Here is a 19848-nt window from a genome sequence, read left to right as displayed (position 1 = left end):
ACAACACATGGTAAGACAGGGAAGAGACCACTACATACTGGACAAGCTGGCATTTATGGAATGTGGTTCAGGAAACTGGGAGAGGACATTGGAATCATAGAGTTAGGAGGTGGGACAAGCAGAAATTAGGGTTTCTGTGCAGAGACAGACAATGTGATTGAGATTGAAATAAGAGACATATGTGGTGGACACAATGTCGGTTTTGCAGCTCAGATACTGGACAATCCAATGGGAAGGAGGCCCATGTTGACTGGTCCTATGGGAAAGTGGCCAATGTATACATCATCATAGAGTCATAGAGGTTTACAGCATGGCATCAGGCCCTTCAGCTCTACTCATCCATACTGACCAAGTTTCCAAAACTGAACGAGTTCCATTTGCCTGTGTTTGGCCCAATCCTCTCTAAATCCTTCCTATCCATGTTCCTGTAAAAACGTCCTTGAAATGTAGTAATTGTACTCCCCTCTACCACTTCCTCTGGCAGCTCATTGCACATACACACCATCCTCTGTGTGAAAAGGTTGTCTCTCAGGCTCCATCAAATTCTTTCCTCTCTTGACTTAAACCTATTCCTTCTGGTACTGGACTCCCCTGCACTGGGGAAAAGACTTTGGCTATTCACCTTATCTATGACCCTCATGATTCTATAAACCTCATGATTATTAAGGTCACCCCTCAATCTCCTGCATTCCCTGGAAAACATCTCAGCCTATCCATCCTTGCCTTATGATTCAAACCTTCCAATTAATCTTTATTTTATCCAAACCAGTGTAATAACTTCCTTCCTATAGCAGGGTGAGCAGAAATGTACATAATGTCCAAATGTGGCCTTCCCAATGCCTTGTACAGCTGTAACATGATGTCCCAGCTCCTGTACTCCCTGCTTTGACCAGTGAAGGTGAGCATGCCAAATACCCTCTTCACCATCCTGTCTATCTGTGACACCACTTTCAAGGAACTATGTACCTGTACCCCTCAGTCTCTCTGTTCAACAACACTCCCCATGGCTCTACCATTAATTGTGTAATTCCTGCCCTGGTTTGTCTTACCAAAATGCAACTCCTTCCATTTATCGAAATTAAACTCCATCTGGATTTGTTGACCCACTGGCCCAGTTGATCAAGATGACATTGCACTCTTGGATAACCTTCTCCCCTGTCCCTGGCCAACAATTTTAATGTCAGCCACAAACTTCCTGACCGTTCCTGCTATTTTCTCATCCAAATTGTTCATATAAATGATGAACAACAGTGGATCCAGGATTGATTCTTCTGGCAGATGGCTGGTCACTGGCCTCCAGTCTGAATAACAACCCTCTCTCACCAGCCTCTGCCTCCTACCATTAAGCCAATTTTCTATCCAATTGGCGAACTCTCCCTGGATCCTCTGTGATATAATCTTACTAAACAGTCTACCAGGGGAACCTTGTCTAAGGCCTTGCTAAAGTCCATGTGGACAGAGTGTACTGCTCCACCTTTATCTATCTCCGTGATTACTTCTTAAAAAACTCAGTCATCTACTCGTCTCCATCGGAAACTCCAGTGAATAGGAGGCCCATGTTTACTGGTCTCTCTTGGAGGATCCAGTTAGAAGGAGATCCATGTTTACTGGTCTCTGTTGGAGGTTCCAGCAGGAAGGAGCCCATGTTTACTGGTCGCTATTGGGTGAGGGGTCAGTTCCTTTCTGTTGTAACTGTGTGATAGTCCAACCCTCATCCCAGTGAAACAGCCTGACTCAGAGACTCATCATGGAAGTGGAAGGAAAGGGAAAGGGATTGGAACATGTTGTGAATGTACAGGATGGGTCAGTGGGTCAGAGTCTGTCCTGTCCCTCCAGCTCACACTGATGGCCTGAGGATATCCTCTCTCTGCTGGGCCTTCATGGAATGAGGTTTGTGTCCAAACCAGTCCCCAGTGAGAATAGGCCAACAGCACAGAATTGCCTTTCTTTTGACAAGAATCTGTCCATCTTCCTGAGCAAGGCCAAACCCTGGTCAATGTGGGAAATGGGGAGTTACTCCAGGAAAATACATCCTTCTGGGGTCAAAGGTTCATGTGCATTAGTGGTGCAGAGCAGAGGGAGATTTATCCTGCATTCAACTGTCACCACCCAGGACACTGTCAGAAAGAGAGAGAAGCGAGACAGAGAGAGAGAGGGAGTTTCTGTGTGTGTGTGTGTGTGTGTGTGTGTGTATGTGTGCGCGTGTGTGCAAGAGAGAGAGATCGGGGATAGAGGGAGGAGCATCTAAGACAGTGTGAGATATGTGAGGGGACCAAGAGAGAGGTAGAGGGTGGTAGAAATGGTGAGGTTGAGAGATAGAGAGAGAAACAAGATGTGACTGAGAGGCATGGAGAGAGAGAAAGAGATAGAATGGGTGTGATACCAAGAGTGAAGGGAATCAAGAGAGAGAGGGTAGGGTTGTGTGTGTGTGTGTGTGTGTGTGTGAGAGAGAGAGAGAGAGATATGAGTATGGTTAGAGACAGAATGCCAGAGAGGGAGGGAGAGAGACTGTAGATTGGGATGCAGAGAGTGTGGGAGAGAAAGAGAGGGAGGAATAGAGAGGGGCAGATAACATTTGGATGCTTTCAATTATAGCGAGAGATGGAGTGAGTGACGGAGACAGAGAAAGATGCAGAAATAGAGATTATGAGACGAAGTGAGGAACTGGGAATGAGTTGGAGGGAGTGGCTTTGAGTCAGAAAGAGAATATGAAAGAGATTAACAGTTGGGGAGAGAGAGATAGAGGTAGAGAGAAAGAAGTGTAAGGTGTGAGTCAGAAAGGGAGATAGAGAGAGAGAGAGAGATAGAGAAAGAGAGAGAGAGAGAGAAGAGGTCAGGTCCTGGTCACCACATTCTGGGAAGGATGTGATTGTACTTGAGAGGGTACGGGGAGATTTCCCAGAATGCTGCCTGAATGTGAGCTTTGAGATAAGATTAGAAAGGTTGGGGTTGTTTTCCTTGGAGCAGTGAAGGCTGAGAAGGGACCTGATCGAGGGGTATAAGATTATTTGGGGCAGTGATAGTGTGGGTAGGAAGGCACTTTTTACATGAGTAAAGGACTCAGTAACCAGGGACAGAGATTGAAGGTAACATAGACATGGACACACAGAAACTCGGAGCTGGAGCAGGCCATTTCGCCCTTTGAGTCTGCTCTGTCATTCAGTATGATCATGGCTGACCCTGTCTCTCAAACCATATTCCTGCTTTCTCCCCATTCCCTTCATGCTGTTAAAATGCAAAACAATTATCTCTCTCTTTTTCTTGAATATATTCAGTGGTAGAGAATTCTACAGGTTGACCACCATCTGAGTGAAGAAATGTTTCCTCATCTCAGTCCTAAATGGTCTATCCTGTATCCCCCTGAGACTGGGTCCCCTGGTTCCAGACTCGCCAACCAGGGGAAACCTCCTCCCTGCCCAGCCCTGTTAGAATTTTATATGTTTCAATCAGATTCCCTCTCATCCTTCTGAACTCGAGTAAGTCCAGGCCCAGTCAAGTTGGAGAGCGAGAGGGGAATTGAGGAGAAATGTTTTCACCCAGAGGGTGGTGAGAGTCTGGAACTCACTGCCTGAAAGGCTGGTTGAGTCACAAACTCTCGTTTAGATATTCCCTTGTGTTGCTGTAGGCTCCAGGGTAATAGGCCAAGAGCTGGAGGATGGGATTAGTGTCATCAGATCTTTGTTTACCAGCACAGATACAATGGGCCAAATGGCCTCATTCAGTGCTGTTCACATCAATGACTCTCTGAGACAGTGAGAAAGAGAGAGAGAGAGAAAAGGAAGTGTGAGGGGCTGACGTGGCTCTCTCTGCCTGATGCCATTTACATACTGAGGAACACCCAGTCAGACTCTCACAGACTGCAGCTTTATAAAGCAGAGCCCAGTGAAGGGAGAGTTTATCAGGAACCAGACACAGGGACAGGAGCACACACCATGATTTCACACATCCAGCTGATCTGGCCCCTGGCATTCTGTGTCACAGGTACAAATCTCTCTTCTTCCACCTTGAATCTTTAGCTGCTCTCCATTTCACTCCAATTCCACTGACTTGTGATTGAAGGGAAAATGCTGAAACCAGAGGAATGCTCAGTGTCTCCAACAATCTCTCATTTGACAGGCTCTTTCTGTGACAGTTCTGACTTCACTGTGTTTCTCTCTGACCCCTCAGGTATCAGTGGGGACATCACCATGACTCAGTCTCCCCCGGTGCTGTCAGTGGGACTGGGCCAGACTGCAACCATCACCTGTACGGCCAGTCAAAGCATTAGCAGCAACCTTGCTTGGTACCAGCAGCGAGAAGGTCAGAAACCCTCTCTCCTGATCTATGCTGCAACAAATCGATTCACAGGAGTCTCCGATCGATTCACCGGCAAGGGCTCAGGGACCAGTTTCACCCTGACAATCAACAACGTTCAGAATGAGGATGTCGCTGACTATTACTGTATGCAGAAGAGCAGCTCCCCCTACACAGTGTTACAGAGCCATACAAAAACCTCAATAGGCACAGTCCCACTGCCTGTCCTGACACATCCAATTACATATAAATGTAAATGAACAAACTAACCCATGCTGGATTGTCACTGTCCATTACACACTCCAGTCTCTGTGGTGTCCACCATTTACTGAAGGCCTCAAGTTCCCCTCTTACACTCCATCGCCACACGTGAAGAACAGCTGCAAAACTTAACATTGAAAAATACATTTGACAAACCGCCCGAGCCCAGCTGGACACAACCCAGAGAGACAGAGACAGAAAGACACATGAATGAGGGAGAGAGAAAGAGAGTGAGAGGGAGAGTGTGAGAGTGAGTTAGAAAGGGAAGCAAAGAGCAGAGATTTTTGTTCACCCTCTGCACTGGGAGCTCTCACTGTGGCTTACGTTCGGGAAAGGAACCAAGCTCCGACTGAGTAAGTAAACCTCAATCCTCTGTTATTAACCCTGTCAATACTGAAACATACTTTCTAAAACACAAATGCTGAATTGTTGAAGATATTAGTGAGAAGCTGCAGTGAATGAAATAGTTGATGAAGGAGCACTGTGTCTAACAGGGTGTCCCTTTAAGCAGCAAGATATAAGTCAATTAGTTTCACTCACCGTGTGGAGGAGCTCTGTCCATTTGCAGCCTGTGGTCCCATTCCTGCAGCATGGAGTGAAATCAGTGAATAGCCTCCTGCCAGTCTCAGTGTGTCGGACATGGGCAGAGTTTGATGTGAGCTCTGGCTCCCTGTCCCAGTCTCTGATCTCACTGACCTCAGCAGCAGCAGCAGCAGCAGCAGCAGCAGCACAGTGAGACACCGAGCTCCCACCTCCCCCAGCTTTAACTCTGCTCAATCACACAATCACAGAGTTGTTACAGTGCACACAGAGGCCGTTCTGCCCATCCTGTCTGGGCCGGCTCTCCGAATGAGCAATTCACTGAGTGTCATTCTCCTGCCTTCTCCTGTCACCCTGCATATTGTTCCATTTCGAATAACAGTCTCATTCCCTTTGGAATGTTTCAATTGAAGCTGCCTCCACCACACTCTCAGGCAGTGCATTCCACACCTTAACCACTCGCTGGCTGAGAATGTTTTTCCTCATCTCACCTTTGATTCTCTCACTAATTACTTTAAATCTGTGCCCTCTCCTTCTCAATACTTTCATGAGTGGGAACAGTTTTTCCCTATTTCCTCTGGCCAGACACCTCCTGATTTTGAATTCCTCAAACAAATTTCCTCTCAGCCTTCACTTCTCCAAGGAAGACAGTCCAAACTTCTCCAAAGTTTGTTCACAACTGACATTCCTCATCCCTGAACCTTCTATGGGAAATTTTTTACCCCATCTCCAAAATATTCACATCCTTCATGAATTATTCCCCTTATCTATTCCCGTAGTCCCATTTGCTTGCATTTAGCTAATTTCCCCCATACCGTTCCTGTCCATGTACCTGTTCAAATGTCTTTTAAATGTTGTTATCATACTCACCTCTACGACTTCCTCTGGCAGCTCATTCAATACACGCACCACCCTCTATGTGAACGAGATGCACCTCAGGTCCCTTTTGAATCTTTTCCCTCTTGCTTTAAACCTCTGCTGTTTAGTTTTGGACTCCCTTACTCTGGGGAATAAACCTGAGCTAGCCATCTTATCTATGCCCATTATCATTTATAAACCTCTAAAATGTCACCCAGCAATCTCTGACCTTCCAAGGGAAATAGCCCAGGCCTAACCAGCCTCTCCTTATAACTCAAACCCTCCAGTCTCGGTGACATCCTTGTCATCCTTTTTACACCCTTTCCAATTTAATGACATCCTTCCAATAGCAGGGTGACTGGGAATGGGCCTGACCAATACCTTGGAGAATCGTAACAACTCCCACACGTAATGCTCTGACCGATAGAAGCAATTGTACCAAATGCTTTCTTCACCAGCCTGTCTCCATGTGACACCAGTTTCAATCCTCTATGTGCCTCCACCCCTTGGTCTCCCTGTTTGACAACACTCCCCATGGCCCCACAATTAACTGTGTTAGCCCTGGCCTGGTTTTTATACCAAAATGCAACACCTCGCTATTATCTCAATGTGTAATGTAAATGTACTCTCAAATAGCCTTCTTCTCTGTCCATGAAACTACCAATGTTAGTGTCATCTGCAAACTCACAAACCATGCCCACTATATTCTCATTCAATTTGTTTCTATAAATGATGAACAATGATGAACCCAGAACCAATCCTTTTGCCACATCGCTAGTCACAGGCTTCCAGTCTGAACAACCATTATCTACCACCACTCTCTGTCTCCAACCGTTAAGCCAACTTTGTATCAGTTAGCTTCCCTGGATCCAATTTGATCTAACTTACTAACCAGTTGTCCATGCAGTACCTTGTCAAAAGTCTTGCTAAAGTCCATGTAGACAATGTCTACCACTCTGCCTTCAGTTATCAACTTGGTCATGTCTTCAAAAAACTCAATCAAATTTGTGAGACATGTTTTCCCACTGACAAAGCCTTGTGGACTATCCTTAATCAATCCTTGTCTTTCCAAATGCATTTCGATCCTGTCTGTCAAAATCCCCTCCAACAACTTACCACTATCAGACTCACCGGTCTATAATTCCCAGGGTATTCCTTGCAGACCTTCCTAAATATCAGCACAAAATTAGCCATAGTCCAGTCTTCCAGCACACCACCCGTGGCTGTTGATGATACAAACATCTCACCAAGGGTGTCAAAGTCTCTTCCCAAGCTTCCCACAAAGTACTGGGATGGAGCTGATCATGTCCTGGGGATTTATCTACCTTTATGAGTGTAAAGAACAGATTACTGCACCTCTTCTTCTGTAATATGGACTCTTCTCAAGACATCAACATTTATTTCTCGAATTTCCTTCACTTCGATGTCCTTCTCAACCATAAATACTGCAGCAAAATATTAGATTGGTAACTCATTCATATTCTGTTTCAAAATAAAATATGAAAATTCTAAGAGTGAGACATTTGGAGGTGATCCATGGGATATGATCCATGGTCATGACTTTACTCTGGATTGTCCTTTGTCCTTTTCCACTGTCTCCCTAAACCTTGTGATACAATTCCCTAAATGTCCTCCCACTGATACTTGATCTACATGGGCCTCCTCATTCCTAAGATCCAGGTCTGGCAGAGCTTCCTTTCTGATTGGAATGGGAACACACGGCTGGAGAAAATTCACCCGAGCACACTCTCACAACTCTGGCCCCTCTCTGCCCTTCACACTGCTCCGATTTCATTCTATATTCTGATAATTAAAGTTACCCAAATGTGTGCTGTGAATTTCTTGCAGATTTCTTCCTCGACATCCTTCCCTCTAGTTGGTGACCAACAGACTGCACTGAACAACCTGATTGCACCTTTTTTGTTCCTTATCTCAAACCAAATCCATTCTGCCCTTGACCCCTCTGGGACATCCTCTTTCTCCAGCTCTGCACCGATCTTAAACAATCCCACACCTTCTTCCCCTTTTCCTATCTTTATTGAACACCTTGTATCCAGGAATATTTAACACCCAGTCCTGTCCTCATTTGAGCCTCATCTGTAAGAGCAACAACACCAGATTTCCACTTGGTAATATGCATCTGTAACTCCCCAATCTTATTCCCCATACTCCACGCAGGCCCATAAATGCACACAGTCAGTTGAATTTAGAAATTATTACTCTCTCCCTCACTGTGACCCAGCCAAATAAGTTACTATTCCTTACTTTAGAGTATCTATCTCTTGCATGATTCTGTTTTCCTTGGTGTTCCTCCCTGATATTTCCTCCTGGTTCCCACAACCCCCCTTCCATGTTCATTTAAACCCTCTCCAACAGCACCAGCAAATCACCCCACAAGGAGCTCAGTTCCTGCTCTGTTCAGGAGCAACCCATCTGGTCTATAGAGGTCACATCTCCCACAAAGTCATTCCCAATGTCCCAAGAATCTCAAACGCTCCCTCCTGGACCACCTTTTCAGCCTCAGATACACCCTGCCTTATCCTTCTGTTCCTGTCCTCACTTGCATTGGTCACTGGGAGTAGTCCAGAGATTCACAATTTTGAGCTCCTGTTGATAATTGCCTCCAGAGCTCCTTAAGTTCTGACTGCAGGACCACATCCCTTTTCTCCCTCTGTCACTGGGACCACGACTGCTGCCTGTTCCCCCTCTCCCCTCAGGGTGCTCTGCAGCTGCTCAGTGACATCTTTGACCCTGGCACCAGGGAGACAACACACCATCCTGGATTCCCATCTGCAGCTGCAGAAACACCTATCGATTGCCCTCACTCTCAAATCTCCTCTCACTATCGCTCTTCCAGTCTTCCTTGTGCCCCCCTGTACAGCTGAGCCCCCCATGGTGCCAGGGACTTGGCTCTGGCTGCACTCCCCAGATGAACCATCATTCTCATCAGGATTCCAAACTGAATCCTGGTTGGACAGTGGGATGCACTCAGGGGATTCCTATACTCGCGGCCTGGACCTGTTGGACTGTCTGCTGCTCCCCCATTCCCTCTCTCCCTGCATACTCTGAAGCTGCAGAATGACCACATCTAGAAACGTGCTCTCCACGGAGCTCTCTGCCTCAGAGATGCTCCACACTGACACCAGCTGCTGCTCAAGCTCCGAAACCCAGAGCTCCAACTGCTGTCACTGACCACACTTCCTGTATTCATGATATTCCAGGAGATGGGAAGCATCCTGAAGTTCCCACATGGAACAGGGTGCACACTCTCACCACTCCCTGGTTATCCCTTGATAAAGTTCTGATGACAAACAGCTCCAGCTGGGCTCAAATCCAGGCCTTTCAGTGTTCCAGGGTTTGGCAGAGTCTGTTCAAAAGACAATATGATAACAGAGCAGAATTAGGCCATTCACCCCATCAAGTCTGCTGTGCCGTTTGGGCATGGCTGATGTGTTTCTCACGACCATTCTCCTGCCTTCTTCCCATTATATTTGATCGCCTTCCCAATCAGGAACCTATCAATGTCCATCCGAAACACACTCAATACCTTCACCTCCACAGCATGAGTTCCACAGATTGACCATCGTCCGGCAGAAGAAATTCCTCCTCATCTCAGTCCTAATGGATTATCCCTAAATTCTGTGGCTGTGTCCTCTGGTCCATGTTTCTCTTACTGGTGGAAACATCTCATCCCCGCCCACTCTATCCAGGCCTCTCAGTATTCTGTAAGTTTCAATGTGATCTCCGCATATCCTTAAGAACTCTATCAAGTACACATCCACAGTCCTCAATCTCTCCTCAACAGACCACGCTGTCACCCCCAGGGTCATTCTCATAAACCTCCTCTGATCTCCCCCAATGCAGGGTCATTCTGATAAACCTCCTCTGGATCTCCCCCAATGCATGCACATCCCTCCTTAGATACAGGTCCCAAAACTGTTCACAATATTCCAAATGCAGATTGGCCAGAGTCTCATACAGCCTCAGCAGGACATACCTGCTCTTATATTCTAACTCAGTTGAAATGAATGCTAACATTGCATTTGTCTTCCTAATTGCCAACTGAACCTACATATTAACCTTAAGTGAAATCTGTAAGAGGACTCCTAAGCCCCTTTATATTTCAGAATTCCAAATTTCCCGATTTAGAAAACAGTTTGAATCTCTATTCTTCCAACCCAAGGGCATAACCTCATACTTTCCCACTTTGTATTCCATCTGTCACTTCTTTGCCCATTCTCTGAGTCTTTCCAAGTCCTTCTGCAGCCTCCCTGCTTCCTCAACTCTCCCTGTCCCTCCCCTCATCTTTGTGTCATCAGCAAATTTAGGAACAATGCCCTCAGTTCCTTTTCCCAGATCGTTAATATATAATTAATTGTTACATGAATAGCTGAGGTCCCAACACTGCCCCCTGCTGAACTGCACAAGGCACCAGCTGCCATCCTGCAAAAGACCCATTTATTTCCACTCTCTGTCCAAACCCCATGGGCTCTTATGTTGTTTAGCAACCTCCTGTGTGGCAACTTGTCAAAGGCCTTCTGGAAACCCAAACAGATCTCCTTTGGTTCTCCTTGGTCTAACTTGCTCATTGATATTATTGCATATAATTCCTAGCTTTTCCCTCTCGAACTGCAGGGTGAATTCTATCACATTATGGTCACTGCCCCCTCAGGGTTCATTCACCTTCAGCTCCCCAATCAGAGCTGCCTCATTACACATCACTGAATCCGGAATTACCTGTTTCCTAGTGGCTCTACCACAAGCTGTTACAAAAAAAAAAGCATCTCGCAGACATTCCATGAATTCCTTTCCTTGAGATCCATTCCCAACCTGACTTTCCCAGTCCACCTGCATATTGCAGTCCCCATGATTATTGTAATAATCCCTTTCTTACATGCGTTTTCTATCTCCTGATTTATTTTCTGCCCCACATCCTGACTACTGAGAGGAGACTTGTACATAATTCCCATCAGGTCCTTTGCTATTTTGTGGGTCCTGAAGTTGACTCACACAGATTCTATGCTTTCCAAATCCATATTTCCTCTTGCTGTCGATGTAATTTCAGTTCTTCCTGACAGGGTAAACCTGCTCCTCCCTCACCCTACTCCCACCCCCTTCACATGTACCTCTCATTAGAAACATAGAAACATAGAAAATGGCTGCAGGAATCGGCCACTCAGCCATTTGAGTCTGCATCACCATTCAATATGATCATGGCTGATTACCCAATCTCATTATCTTATTCCCACTCCACCCCCATATCCCTTGATTCCACGGGTTCACAACATCGGAATAACTTAACCCTTAATCTTCGACTGTGACCCCCAGTTTTGGAATTTCCTAATATCAAGAACATTCTTCCAGCATCAAGCCTGTCAAATCCCATCAGGATTTTATATGTTTCTGTGAGATTCCTCTCATTCTTCTAAATCCCAGTGAGGACAAGCCCAGTTGATGTAGTCTTTCCTCATATGTCAGTCCAGCCGTCCCTTCCCTTCCAGTGAACCTTTGCTGGACTCCCTCAATAGCAAGAATGTCCTTCCTCAGACTAGGAGACCAAACCTGCACACAATACTCAAGCTGAGGCCTTAATTCCGCAAGACATCCTTTCTCCAATACACAAATCCTCTCACTGTGAAGGCCAGCATGTCATTAGCTTTCCTCACTGCCTGCTGCACCTGCATGCCCCCTTTCAGTTACTGTTCCACCATGACACCCAACTCACATTGCACTTCACCTTTTCCTAAACTTTCACCATTCACTAATAATCTGACTTCCTGTTTTACCACCAAAGTGGATAATCTCACACTTACCCAAATTATATTGCATTTGCCAAGTATTTGTCCACTCAGCCAGCCTGTCCAAGTCACTCTGCAGCCTCTTAGCATCCTCCTCACAGCACACATTGCCACCCAGCTGAGTCTCATCTGCAAATTTGGAGGGATTGCATTCAATTCCTTTGTCCATATCATTTATGTATATTGTGAACAGCTGGGGTCCCAGCACTGAACCCTCCGGTACCCCACTCATCACTGCCTGCCACTCTGAAAGGGACCCATTTATTCCAACTCTCTGCTTTCTATCTGCCAACAGGTTCTCTCTCCATGTCAATACATTACCTCCAATACCATGAGGTTTAATTTTGCTCACTAATCTCTTGTATGGGACCTTGTCAAAAGCCTTTTGAAAGTCCAGAACACAACATCCACTGGGTCCTGAGGGAGGGTCACTCAATCTGAAATGTTAACTTCGATTGCTGTCCACAGATGCTGCCAGACCTGCTGAACTTTTTCATCAATTTTTGTTGTCCACTGATTTAGCCTTGTCCATTCTCCACTGATCACATCCTCAAAACCTTCCAGAAGATGTGTCAGGCCTGATTTCCTTTTAGTAAATCCATGCTGACTTGGACCGATCCTGTCACTGCTTTCCAAATGCTCGGTTACTGTATCTTTAATAACTGACTCCAGTGTTTTCCTCATGTATAATTCCTCATTTTCACTCTCCCTCCTTTTATTAAAACGTGGGGTTACATTGGGTACTGTCCAGTCCATTGGAACTCTCAGAGTCGACAGAATGTTGGAAATGATCAGCAATGTGTCCACTATTTCTACACCCACTTTCTTAAATACTCTGATGACTTGCTGGCTCCTGGGGACATATTAAGTTTTGATACCATCAGTCTCCCCAAAACCATTTCCTGACTAACAAGGATTACATTCAGTTTCTCCTTCACACTTGACCCACTATCCCCTCACATTTCCTTTCAATAGGATGTACATCCTTGGATATTTAGTTCCCAGCCCTGATCCCCTTGCAGCCACATCCCTGCACTACAGGCTCATTTACCTTGTTTCATATACTCGATGCATCGAAGTACAACACCCTCAGTCATACACTGACTGCCTCCTTCTCATAGTTATCTCCTTTAGAAATCACAGAATCCCTACAGTGTGGAAGCAGGCCATTCAGCCCAGATTGACCCTCCAAAAAGCATCCCACCCACCCTACAATTCCCATGGATAATCCTCCTAACCTACACTTCTTTGTGACAATGGGAGGAAACCCAAGTAGACACGGGGAGAATGTGTCAATCCCACACAGACAGTCAGTTGGAATTGAGTCTGTGTCTCCGGAGCTGTGAGACAGCAGTGCTCACCATTCCACCCTGTGGTGCCTCAAGTTCGATTCTTGATCCTTTCCATAATCTCGATCCTATTACTTGGTCTGGATACTTTAATAACTTCTCCTGAGCTCCTACCTTCTTTAGTTAGTTTAAACTCCTCACAAACTTGATTTCCCTTGGTTTGTGTGGTACCACTTTGTCTACATTATTCCGAATGGTTCATGTGTTAAGAGACAAAACCTTTAAGCTTGTTCTATATTGTTCTTCCCTGCACTTTTAAGTTTCCTCAGTACAATATGACATTCACAATACTCTGTCCCTTTCCTTTTATTTTCTGGTAACAATCAATCCCATCACTAACCAGTAATCCTATTTTCTCCTTTAACTTTCATTTTCTCATTTTCTATCGAACTGTTCTAGTTACTTTCTCTTTGAATCGTATTCAGGCTGATACTTATTCCTGAACAAACATCACTCAAAAATGTTCATGGTTCACTGTTGCTTGTGGGATCTTGCTGTGTACAATCTGGCTTCCACATTTCCTACATTACAACAGTGACCACATTTCAAACAAGTCCCACACTGTCTGCAAATATCTTTAGGACAGCATGAATCTTTCTTTTCATTGGATGAACTGGGAGTCTTTCAGATGTGAAAGATGCTGTTCCAATATTGCACAGTTCTCCTCCTGAACTACAGTTACTGCTTTGTCCCTCTCTTTTGTGAAAACAGACCAAACGTTTTCACGAGGAACCATTGCTCCATCTTCCACCACTGCACACAAGTTCCCTTCCTGCTCTCGAATGGGCCTCATACATTCCTTCATTCTCTTGTTCTTTCTGTGATTATAAAACATCACTGGGATTTCCCTGACTTCATTTGGACACATTTCATCCTGTTAGCTCTTTGCTTTCCTCAGGTCATGGTAAAATTCACCCCTGCATTTTGTCTTTCAGCCACTTTTACCCAATCCCTGCCCAGTTTAGTAAAATGGTTTGTTCCCAAATGAAAACTTTTACACTTGCCCCATGGTTCTCCATTTCCATCCCGACTCTCAATCTCACTGAGTTCTGATCACTGTCACTGAAATGCTCCCCCATTGAGAGCCCTTCTAGCTGCCCACATTCATTTCGGAAAGAATGATCCAAAACTGCCCCTTCTTTTTCACCATCACCCTCTCAGGGGCAATTAGGGATGGGCAATAAATGCTCGCCCTGTCAGTGACACTCACATCCCAAGAGCAATTTTAAAAGGCCCTGTCCTTTTATGGGGTTTGTTAGGTATTGAATACAAATGTTCAAATGGATTGTTTTGCCAGTGAATGTTCAGAGTTGAAATCCCTTTGAATGGCAGGGATTAAAATTGTTTGTCTTGTCTTTCAGGCCGTGAGAACTCTCAGCCCAAGCTGACCCTGCTGCCACCCTCCCCGGAGCAGGTCAATGCCAAGGGCACTGCCACCCTGGTGTGCCTTGCCAATCACTTCTATCCTGATGAGCTGGAGGTGCAGTGGAAGAAGGACGGTGCAGTCATTTCGGACGGGGTTCAGACCAGCAACTACCTGCGAGCTTCGGACAGCACCTACAGTGTCAGCAGTCTGCTGACCCTCTCTGGGTCTGACTGGGAGTCCAACGCTCGGTTCTCCTGTGCCCTCACCCACGTGACCCTCCCCTCTCCCCTCAGCAAGAGCATCAGGAGATCAGAATGTGTGTAGAGGGTTTGAGACAAGTCCACAGAGGAGACACAACTTTAAATAGAACAGGGCTGAGCTGGCAGGACAAAGGTCATTGTCAGCACTGAATTTCAACTCTCTTCCTTCTTGGGATTGGCTCAGTGACATTTCTGAGGTTCAAGGGTTAAGGCAGGTCATTGGGATCATCAAAAGGAAGCTTTACTCTGTATCAAACCCCGTGCCGAACCTGTCCTGGGATCGTTTTATGGGGACAGTGATGACTTGTGATGCCAAGTAAAACCTCTCGAAGATGCTGAAAACTGTCAGCTGTACAAAACAATGTGAACCTCTGAAATTTCTGCTTCAGTAAACCAGATCTCCTTCCTGCTCAGCCGTCAGTTTGAATTTAAGCTTCTGTCACTACTTAAAGGGACAGGATTCTCAGGTTATTGAGAAAATCTCCACAAGTGTTTTCCTCAAGCTCCATTGTGGCTGTGATTTTGAACAGCTTCCTCTGTCTGGGCTGTTAATTGCAGTCTTTTTTCTGTCAATGTAAATCTGGAAAAGGGAATAAAGATCAAGAAGATTCAGTCTCTGTCTCGTGTGTGCTTTGGAAATGGCCAGAGCTACTGGGAACCCTGCATTGATGAATATGATCGGCAGCATCTTGTTACTCAGAATAACAATTTCACAGGTTTTGGGAAATAAATATTACTTAAATTAGACTTGGGTTTTCTTCACTCTTAAAGTGCGATGCATTGGTCCCGTGTGTCCCTGGAGTCAGATTGAGAATGTTAAATCTGGGGAGTCTGGGAGTCACGGCTGGGGAAGGCAGTCAATGATAAACTGGTTCCACTTTCTGCTGTCATATTCTGTAGCCCCTGGGGCCATCTCAGTGACAGTCATCCAGGGCTCAGGGTGGATTCCAGAGCAGATCATTGACCTGATTGTTGTGCTCCTTAGTCCACATATGACTCCAGTAATCTCACTCTAGAGCTTTAGTATCAGTGGGAACCAATGGGGCTGAAATCTTATCCAAACAGACCCTCACACAGCGGGGAGACTGCTGGTGGCTCAGAAACCCCTTGGATTCAGTCCCAGATTCCACCATGGCTCTTTCATTCAAACACAGCATTAACACACTGACACCACATTCAGAGGGCAATCCTGAGATGGGGCAAGTTTGGTTCTTGATTCCAGTGTGAGGAAATGGGGGTTGGGTGTGAAATGTCTAGTCTGAAACTGGTACTTTATAATGAAGAATAGAAACTGTTGTTAGAATAAAGTCGTGTTGATGGGAGTGAGGAATATCTCAGTTGTCTGTCTCCAGAATCCACACACTACACCCATCCTTCTGTCAGACCCTGAAGGTAGAGAAACTGCTCCTTGACACCCTATATTTCTCTATCTTTCCCAGAAAAGGTGAAGTATTCTCTGCCTCAGTGATTCCCTGGGACAGGGCATTTTAAAAAGGGCTGTGGGAAGGGAAATATTGCCTCTCAATGACAAGCCAATGGAAGGATGTGGAACTGGCTCTGTGAAATGTTAGGGCACAGAGAATGACACCAGAAACAATTCAATGTTGTCACTCTCTCCTTTGCAATTGCTAAACTGGTAACAATTACTTTTTGCTCACAATTTGCTCTCTCGAATTTGATCCACTTGCCTTCCTTACTTTGCTTTTTTTGACTTCAGTCTGTGGGTAGTTCCATCAAAACCCAATCTCCTCACACTCATCCTGGCCCCTGAAGAGATTAGAGACAAACTGCAAATGCTGGAATCCAAGGTTGACAAACAGGAGGCTGGGAGAACACAGCAAGCCCAGGCAGCATCAGGAGGAAGAGAAGTCAACGTTTTGGGTGTAAACCTTCTTCAGGAAGTGGGATGGATGGGTGTTGGGGGAGCTGCAGATAAAGGGAGTGCCCGGGGCAGGGTGGTTAGGTGGGGATAGGTGGAGACAGGACGAGGGTAGGACATGGTTGTCGAAGGGAGGGATAATTCTGGATTCATCTCTCCCATCGACCAATCAGGTCATACTCTCTATCCTTCTCAACCTATCTCCACCTCACCACCTCGCTCCCACCCACCCCTTTATCTGCAACTCCCCTGACACCTACACCCCCCCCCCCCCCCCCCCCCCCCCCCCCCCACTTCCTGAAGAAGGGTTACACCTGAAACGTCAACCTCTGAAGAGATTAGACGAGGTTATTTCATGGAATCAAACCATCGAGCCCATCAATCCTGAAAACAGATTCCAACATTGAAGTCCCATTTGCTGGTTGCAAATGTAAAGTCTCTTTCAGGCTGAAAGAAGGAAGCTTTCGATTGAGAAATGAGTGAGCTTAACCCAGATCCTGAACAACAGCACTTCAGAATGGAGTGATATAAATCAGAAGCAATATAAATACAGGGCAGCTTGTATACTGCAGCTCGCACTGAGTGCAGCCAGCACAGAGGGGAATGCTGGGAGGTTTGGTCAGTGTGGGAGTTTGGTGAACTCAGGGAACGAGTCCACCTTTGCTTTTCCAAAGTGATTTGGAACTGTCACTTCAGCTGCTGGGAGCCTGCACATGCACTTGGTTTGAATGAAACAAAATGGTAAACAAGAAAATAGGAATCTGGGAATTGTTTAGTTAGAGAGACTGTATAAACAGACTGCTTCAGGACATGTCCATCAGGGAAGGTTAATAAATGCAAGTACTGAAACTTCAAAACAGAGACTGAAGACAATTACTGGACCAATGAAGGAAAGTAAGATCAACATTTCTTTATTGCATTGAAATGATTCAGGGTAAATACATCTGCAGTGACTGTATAAAACAATAGGAACTCCAATTCAGGGAGTTTGGAATGAAGGCTGAATTGAAAAAGCAGTGATATATCAGGGAGTGCCGGAGATACCTGGAGACTTAGTTCCAGAAGGAAGTTATAGGCCTCAGGACTGCACAGTTCAATTCCATGTGTTGTAAGGGGCAGGAGGGTACGACACACGAGGGAGGCAGATAGGGATTTGGAGGATACAGTGGGACAGGAAAACCCCTCACTCTTCCAAACTCCTGTGAGAACAAGGCCAGCCTTTCCAATCCTTCCTCATCTCACAGCCCCTCATTCCAGGGATCAATCGGGTAAAACCCCTCTGAAACACCTCCAATTTATATTCTTCCTTCAATAAGGAGACCAAAACTACACACAATACGGTATTTGAGATGTGATCACATCAATGTCCAGGAATAACTGAGACATCACAGTCTCACTTTCTGGTCCCGAATCACGCCTACTCTTAGTTTTCCCAGCGTTTTTACTGTCCATCTTTAATTGTCCTGGACAAGATGGTGCTGAGCTGCCTTCTTCAACCGCTGCAGTCTATGTGCTGGAGGTAGACTCATAATGTCCTTAGGAAGGGAATTCCAGGATTCTGACCCAGTGACGATGTTTCCAAGTCAAATTGGTGAATGGCTTGGAGAGGAACTTGCTGGGGTGATGCTGCCCTTGTCCTTCTTGATTCAAGTAATCATGGGTTTAGAAGGTGTTGTCTCAGGACCTTTGGTGAATTTCTGCAATGCATCTTGTAGATAGTACACACAAATGTTACTGAATGTTGGTGTGGAGGGAATGGATATGTGTGGAAGTGGTGCCAAACAAGCGGGCTAAAATTTGATAAACAAAATTTAAATAAAATAATATAAAACAACCTAAAATGAAATAAAATAAAATGTTGCTGCTTTTTTGATAAAACATCACTGAACCCCAAATATTAACTCCTCCCTTTTACATGATAATGAGGAAAGAACTCTTGTTGGTGCAGTTTTTTTTCATCATCTCAGAATATTCAAAGCTGTGAGCACAGAGCAGACATGTTCCCGGACAAGATGGTGAGGTCCTGCAGGCAGGAAATGAATGACGAGACAAATCTGTTCTGTTGGCACTCGTTCAATAGTGAGCAGGATATCCGAGGGAATCTCTTCAGAATGGGATCTTGTCGAGCCCCCAGAGGTGGGGGTGGGGGTGGTCGTGGTGTGGTGGTGGTGGAGCGTCAAATGATGGAGCCAGAGACTGTGCAACTTTCAGCAGTGCACCTCGGTCTCAGTCTGGATTCTGTGCTCTCATTTCTGAGGTGGCTTTCAATCCGATGACCATTTTGATGATGAGGCAGGAGCATTGCCCATGGAGCCATGGTCAATAACAATGTAAACTGTGTGGCTCTGAAAGCCTGAGTCTGCATCTCAGCTCGGGAGGATATCAGTTCATTCATCAAATCTGTTTCTGCCCCTCTGCAGGCTGACCAGGCTGCCAGTGCCTTCCCAACACTCCCACATTTCCTCTTGTGTCACAGTTCGTTCTCCTGAGGGATAGTTGTGCTTGGAGTCGAGAAGTGTGGGGCTGGAAAAGCACAGCAGGTCAGGCAGTTGTGCTCAGGCTGAGGACATGAACCTTGTCCCTCTGTCAGATCCTCTTCGAGAAACTCATGGATCACCACCGCCCTCTGCAGGACAGAGGGGAATGGCAACAAGCAAGGATGGAGATGGGGACGCGAAGCCTCAAGTGCTGTTCTCTGCAGTTTGGGGGCACGCTTTGATAGCCGTTTGTTAGATCTTTGAGTGTAATTCATTTTTTGCTGATCCCAGTGATAATCCAAAGGACACTCCACCTTTCAGTCTGACAAACCAGGGTCACCCATGTCATGGCTCTGTTTCTGGCCGAGGCTGCAGTCTTTCAAAGAGATGAATTCACGCCTCACCAGTTTGATCATTTGAATTGTATGCCATTTATTTTGATTTCTCCTGGGATGGGGTGGGCGTTGACGTGTCGGTTATTTGTTGCCCTTCCCTAATTGTCCTGGAGATGGCAGTGGTGAGCCATGTAATATCTGGGAAGCAACTGATAGATCATTCCCACTGGAATCGACTGGAATGAATGTGGGTTTATTCATGGCTAATGGAAAGAGTCATTACCCATAATCCTCAGCTGCTGTGCAAGTACTCTATAGTTACTAGAAGGCATTTGTGTCTCTCTGCCTGAAAAATACAAAGTCAGAAGTCACACAAAAGCAGGTTCTAGCCAACAGGTTCATTTTAAATCACAAGCTTCCGAAACGCTGCTC

General features: G+C 45.7%; 1 long non-coding RNA gene across 1 annotated transcript; it reads left to right on the top strand.

Moving 5' to 3' along the window:
- The first annotated feature begins 4863 nt into the window (after window positions 1-4863).
- On the top strand, window positions 4864-15338 carry LOC148149241 (uncharacterized). Its single transcript, XR_015758077.1, has 2 exons — window positions 4864-4907; window positions 14461-15338. It is a non-coding gene; the product is annotated as an uncharacterized LOC148149241 (long non-coding RNA).
- Window positions 15339-19848: the final 4510 nt, after the last annotated feature.

The sequence above is a fragment of the Chiloscyllium plagiosum genome, unplaced genomic scaffold (genome assembly GCF_037043375.1).
Source record: "Chiloscyllium plagiosum isolate Xiang-an unplaced genomic scaffold, Cpla_swu_hap1 HiC_scaffold_9, whole genome shotgun sequence".
NCBI lineage: Eukaryota > Metazoa > Chordata > Chondrichthyes > Orectolobiformes > Hemiscylliidae > Chiloscyllium > Chiloscyllium plagiosum.
The sequence above is the reverse complement of the archived record's forward strand: the minus strand, read 5'-3'. Positions and strand labels throughout refer to the sequence as shown.